We start from the raw sequence: 6,556 nt of genomic DNA on the forward strand, positions 1-6,556 counted from the left end.
TTTTCCCATCCACCTCACCTCGTTAGAATGGGAGGCAAACAGTGAACTAGAACATTTGTTTTAAAAGCGAAAGAATTCCAGGATGGTAGGACGAGACCCTTCACTTGATACCAAGTGCCCTCAATACTCTGGGAAGTGGGACTTTGTCGACAAAGCCAGGACAATTCCCCTACCCCCACCCCACCCAGCAGTGATTCAAAAACCCCCATAAGGTCACTGTCTCTGTCATGGCTGTCTCCCTCTCACCAGACTGCATGGTGGCCACAGATGAACATTTGGCACCTGGATGGGGGTCAAGGAGCTGGGGCTGTGATGCAGGGAAGATGCTGAGGGGGCTGGGATCTCTGTTTGAATCCTGAAGCAATGGCTGAAGGTGCCAGCATGTGCCGGGGAGCTGATGCTAACCTCTTTCAGGAAGTGCATGATAAGGTTTAGGGGGTATGTGTCTATGCTGGGGACAGGGTTCTGTGGTGTTGCTGGTGATGCTGACTGCCTTGCCCACCCTAAGTTGGACGAGGAGAGTCTCATCAGGCTGCCAGGCAGGGAGGGAAAAGGAAAGCATTATTCTGTAGGCTGGGCAGGTAGAGTGGCCTCCCCACCCTGGGTGCCTGCAGAGCCCGGCAGCCCCGCCCTGTGGCCATCCGATGCCGCCTGTCCTCTAGAGTTCCTTGACCAGCTGCTTCACAGTCTGCTCCTCCACCGGCCACATGGCCTCCTGCACGTAGACGATGAACTCCGAGGTGTCACCGTCTCCACGCCCTTCACGTCATCGGAGGACACCACCATGTGGTGCTGCTCAGCAAGCTCCACAGACACTTGCTGGACGGTCTCCTGGATCATGACCACATAGTTGGAGCCGGGGTCCTCCTCGGTGACCTGTTTAACCAGTCACCGGCCCTGGTGCCATGGCAACCACCCAGGCAAGCAGGCAAGGGCAGTGGTGTCGTGGGTGTCTCAGCGCCCAGCTCAATGATCTGCTGCAGGATGTTCACGGCCGTAGGGTCCACTGGGTCACCACTCTCAGAGGTGTGTCTCAGGTCCTGGAGTGTGGACACCGCTGCTTGCTTCCCCTGAACGTCTTCTTCGGCCTCTGTGATGTGGAGATACTGGGTGGAGGGCTCCTCGGGAGCTTCTGTTGCTGTCTCCCGCTTGGGGTCTCCATCAATTTCCACCACCTTTAAGTCACATTTGTTCTTCAAGTGCCTGTTGAACTCCCATTTGGCTCCATATACAAAGCTGTAGACAGGGCGCTTCAAATCACCTTGCTGGATGAGCTCCCCAGTGCCCACGCTGGCGTACAACTCGTTGGGGTGCTTCCTGTTGTAGTGCCGCTTCAGAGAGCCCGATATGTTGCAGGAGTAATGGCAATGGGCACAGTGGAAAGGCTTGAAGGAGACATGTGGCTCCATGTGCCACAGCAGCTGTGGCTTCTGGGCCTCTGTGTAGTCACAAACCATGCACTTGAACTGCTTCCCATCTGCAGTGAGGAGCTTGTGACTTCTCATTGTCCCTTTTGATTTGAATTTCTTGCCACACATGTCACATAGGTGGATTTTCTCAGTGCTGTAATTATTCATATGAGCCTTGAGGTCACTCTTGCTACAAGTTGCATGCTCACACAAAGAACACTTCAAGGGTTTCACACCTTCATGAGCCCAGATATGACACTGAAGGACTGAGCCATTCTTCATGAAATAAAAGTCACAGTACAGGCACTTATTTCATGGCTGTCTTTCCAATCAGCCCTTTCAGCTGAACCCTCCTCCCGAGAACCTTGGAAATGGTGCTCATGGAGACCTCAGGATGCTTGGTCTTGATATGTGACTTTATCAATTGATCTTTTGAAAAAGACTTTTCACAAACAGGGTAAGAATAACTCCTTTTGTCTAGCGCTGTTTGAATTTTAAGATGTGCCTGTAGTCACGTAGTTCAAGGCCATCAGTGGGACACTTCAGCAAGATGTTACTGTGTTTCTGAATTACATGGTGTTTAAGGCAGTTTTTGGTGATGGAAGAATAATGACACTGGGAGCAATAATATAGATGTTCCCAGGTGTGGGTGCGGACATGCACACATGTATATCAAAATGCATTTGATACCAAAAAAAGTTTGTCATAGTATTCAGAATCCAGGTCTCCATAAAGATTTGGACTAATTTGTCATACCTCAGTAGATAACTTTTTTAAAACATCCGTCTATGTTGATAGTCACACAGGATGTTTCACAATTACAATTCCTTCATTTCCAACCTCAACTCTTTCTTTATGGTCGAAACAACTCCTTAGGCCAGTGAGCTCAACCATCGCCTATTCCCCTCCACTGTCTTCAACCTGTCCCCCGAAATGGTGCCTCTGCACCAGATAGATGAGAAAACTCTTCCGTTAGATCAAAAAATTTAAAATAAAAATAGAAATATTTAGGTCAGGCACAGTGGCTCACATCTATAATCCCAACACTTTGGGTAGCTGAGGCAGGGGAATCACTTGAACCCTGAAGTTCAAGATTATGCTGCGCAAGATGGCAAGACTCTATTTCTACAAAATAATAATAATAATTAGTTGGATGTAGTGGCATGTGCTCGTAATCCCAGCTACTTGGGAGGCTGAGGCAGGAGAATCCCTTGAGTCCATGAGTTCAAGGATGCAGTAAGCTGTTATAGCACCACTGCACTCCAGCCTGGGCAAAAGAGTGAGACAAATAAGTAAATGAAAAATTAAAAATTATATATATTTTTAATGGACATATATTACAACAAACGACACTGAGAAAACTAGATATCCACATGCAAAAGGATAAAGATGGACTTTAATCTTATACCATAATTAATTCAACAGGAATGAAAGGCATAAACATAGAGCTAAACCAAAGAAACTGTCAGACAAAAACATGGGAAAAGCTTCACGACATCAGATTTAGCAATGATTTCTTGGATATAACACCAGAAGCATAGACAACCAAAGAAAATAGAACAGATAAATTGAACAGCATCAAAATTTAAAACTTCTTCATGCATCAAAGGATACAATCAACAGAGTCAGAGACAATTTATGGAATGAGAGAAAATATTTTCAAATCGTCTATCCAATGAGGGATTAATATCCAGAATATACAAAGAACTACAACTCAGCAACAACAAAACAGCCAATCAAATTTAAAAATAGGCAGATGACTTGAATAGACATTTCTCCAAAGAAGATGTGCAAATGGGCAATAAACACACAAAACGATGCCCAACATCATCATTAGGGAAATGCAAACCAAAATCACAAGGAGATACCACCACACGCCCATTAGAATGGCTACTGTCAACACACACACACACACACATACACACACATTAAAAAACCCAGAAGATAACAGGTGTTGGTGAGGATGTGGAGAAATTGGAAACTTTGTGCACTATTAATCGGAGTGTAAAATTTTGCAGTGACAGTGAAAAACAGCATGGCACTTCCTCGAAAAATTTTAAATAGAGTTAGCAATTTCACTTCTGGGTGCATACCCAAAAGAACTGAGAGTAGAATCTAGCTGGGCACAGTAGCTCACGCCTGCAATCCCAGCACTTTGGGAGGCCAAAGCAGATGGATCACTTGAGGTCTGGAGTTTGAGAGCAGCCTGGCCAACATGGTGAAACCCCATCTCTACTAAAAATACAAAAAATTAGCCAGGCATGGTGGCATGCATCTGTAATCCCAGCTACTCGGTAAGCTCAGGCAGGAGAATTGCTTCAACCCAGGAGGCAAAGGTTGTAGTGAGCAGAGGTCATACCACTGCACTCCAGCCTGGGTGACAGAGCAAGACAAAAAATAAATAAATGAGAGCAGGATCTGAAGAGATGTTTGTACACTGATATTCACAGCAGCATTATTATTCATAGTAGCCGAAACGTGAAAGCAACCAACATGTCCATTGGCAAATGAATGGATAATCAAAGTGTGGCATATATACACAATGGGATATTATTCAGCCACAAAAGGAAAGAAATCATGATACATTCATGATCAGGCACACACACACACAAACCAATAAAGATTGTACAATTCCCCTTACATGAGGTACCTAGGATAGTGTAATTCATAGAGACAAAAAACAGAATGGTGGTTGCCAGGAGTGAGGGATGAGGGGAAGGGGGAGTCATTTTGTACCCAGAATGGGTACAGAGTTTCCACTTTGCAAGATAAAAGGACTTCTGTAGGTCGATTACACAGTGTGAATTTACTACAGAATTGTATTCTTAAAAGTGGTTAAGATGGTCTTTACAATTAAACGATTTTTTAAAAAATGGATATATGGAAGACAAATGACAGCAGGTAAAATGAAAGGGCAGGGGAGATGTGCCTGATTCTTCTCACTCATAGTATTTCAGCTTCTGCTCCTGCCAGGACATCAACTTTTCCCTGCGTCCAGTGCAATTGCAGCGCTGCAGGGTTTTTAATGTTTTGGTTTGGTTTGGTTTAATTTCATGGATACTTCTGTGGGAAAATGGAGCAGAATGAATAAATCACTGTTAGCTAACCATAACTTTAAGACCACACTCCCTTTAAAAAATATACATATAACATTTTACAAAAATACACACATCCAAAATCATGTTGGACTGCCACAATGATAATGTGGCAGGGACAGGAAAGAATGCGCATTTGTTTGAAAGCTAGCAATATGCCAGGGCATTTTTGGTGCTATTCCTTTTCATCTGAGATCTTCTGATTCTAAACCTTCTACATCCTCTTCACCTCAATTCCTCCCCCTTCATTTTAAAGTGCAAACACCCATATATAGAGCAAGAGTCCAGGGACAGGACTGTGATTGAAGGCATTGTTCTATGAATGCAGGCTTAGGTTAAACCCCTTTCTTCCAGGAGCTGTCTGTGCATGCGTGTGTGCGTGTGTATGTGTATGTGTGTTGTAATTGCTATGAATTCACCTTATTGGTAAATAGGGGATGTTCTCTATGGGGAGGGGAGCTTGTGGTTAAGTCAGTCAAAGCTGCTCCAGTTTTACCAGATATCAAGGCAGCGCATAGCATTAAACCTTAATTTTAGTCCTTACACCATTGTGTGTGTGTGTGCATGCACACACACATGCACTGAGGTGAGGTGGGTAGAAGTGTGTAGAGATGTGCAGCCACTGAATGTTTGGGGGAACAAAGGACACTGGAGGGTAGGAGGGGCCCACAAAACCAAAGGACAAGCACTTTCCCCTTTGCTCTTTCACAGCAAGCCAGGGCTCCTTAAGTGTGGTACACAGACCAGTACTGGTCTGCAAAGTACTTAACACTCGGATGTAATGCAATAATTGCAGAAATCCAGAGTAAGCCTTTAGACACCTTTACAGCAATTCGACACAGATCTAATACCACACGATTCTAGGCCCGTGTTCAAAACAAGCACGCCACGCGGTTGTGGTTTTGCACCGAGCAGTGTTCAGGCATGCTGCAAACCAAACTGGAAATGTGAATGTTGGTCGAGAGGAGTCTTATTTCATTAATGCTTAATTCTGCTCCTGTGCTCCTATCCCCACTCCAATTAAGTATAAAATACACATTTCAAGATTTGATGCCAAACCATAAAGGCTAGAGACAAGCCCTGCCACCCAGCAGTAAATATGAAGGGAAAGATTTAATGTAAACGGCAGCGTATGGCAGTGCTGATGATTTCTCATAAACTACATGGACTAATTTAGAAAGAAAAAAAAAGTCAGAGAAGCCTTCAAGGAAGTAATAACCCAGAGGTAAAAAATATTGATTAGGGAAAAATATTATCTTAATCAAAATATGTCTTTTAGCTGGAAGTTGTTTGGGTTTCAGAGAGAACAAAATATATTTCTAAGATGTGCATTTTTTCCTTGTGCTTTTTGTTGAATAATGAGCAACACCATCACTCTTTCTGAAGTCTTTGCTGTGTAAATCAAAAGGAAGACTTTAATAATTCTCTAGGAAACTTTATTTATTAGTGTGATCAACAGTAAGCAATATTAACTATTTAAAAAATATCTCAATATATACCCATGAATTAGGTATTTCTTAATGTTAGACCTCGATAAATTTTACCGGGCTTGCCATATAGTATATTTTCTTCTAATAAGGGCTTGTTATATCTTATCTTTTTTATCTGTCTTTAGAAGCAAATAATTCAAAATAACCTGTGTCTGCTAGCATTTGTTTGGAGCTCAAGCAATTTTTTAAAAAACTCCTTTCAAGTTTAAAGCTTGACCTTTTAAACATTAAAATCAAACAATATTTGAATAGGCTACATATTGTTTTATTTTTAGGAGTTTTCTCAATGGAAACTGAATCTGAATCAAAGTAGATAAGAGTTATTTCAAATTCTAACACCTTCCCAGCTTTTCCTTAATCTTATAATGTATGACTGTTCTTAAATTTTTATATACCCCAAAGTGTCATTATTATTTTCATTTGCCATTTTGACACCAGGAAGTTTATTCTTAGGAGAAACTGTCAGTGGAAATATAGGATCCCATTCTACACCCTATACGTGGAACAGCCAAAACTGAATGCTGAGAGATGCACCAGAGTAACGGGGGAAAAGCAAAATTAG

General features: G+C 42.8%; 1 pseudogene; it reads right to left on the reverse strand.

Annotated features, from left to right (window-relative positions):
• Positions 1–658: 658 nt before the first annotated feature.
• On the reverse strand, positions 659–2,069 carry LOC116527445 (annotated as a pseudogene).
• Between the last annotated feature and the right edge of the window lie 4,487 nt (positions 2,070–6,556).

The sequence above is a fragment of the Sapajus apella genome, unplaced genomic scaffold (assembly GCF_009761245.1).
Source record: "Sapajus apella isolate SASKATOON/1434 unplaced genomic scaffold, GSC_monkey_1.0 scaffold54, whole genome shotgun sequence".
In the NCBI taxonomy this organism is placed as follows: Eukaryota; Metazoa; Chordata; class Mammalia; order Primates; family Cebidae; genus Sapajus; species Sapajus apella.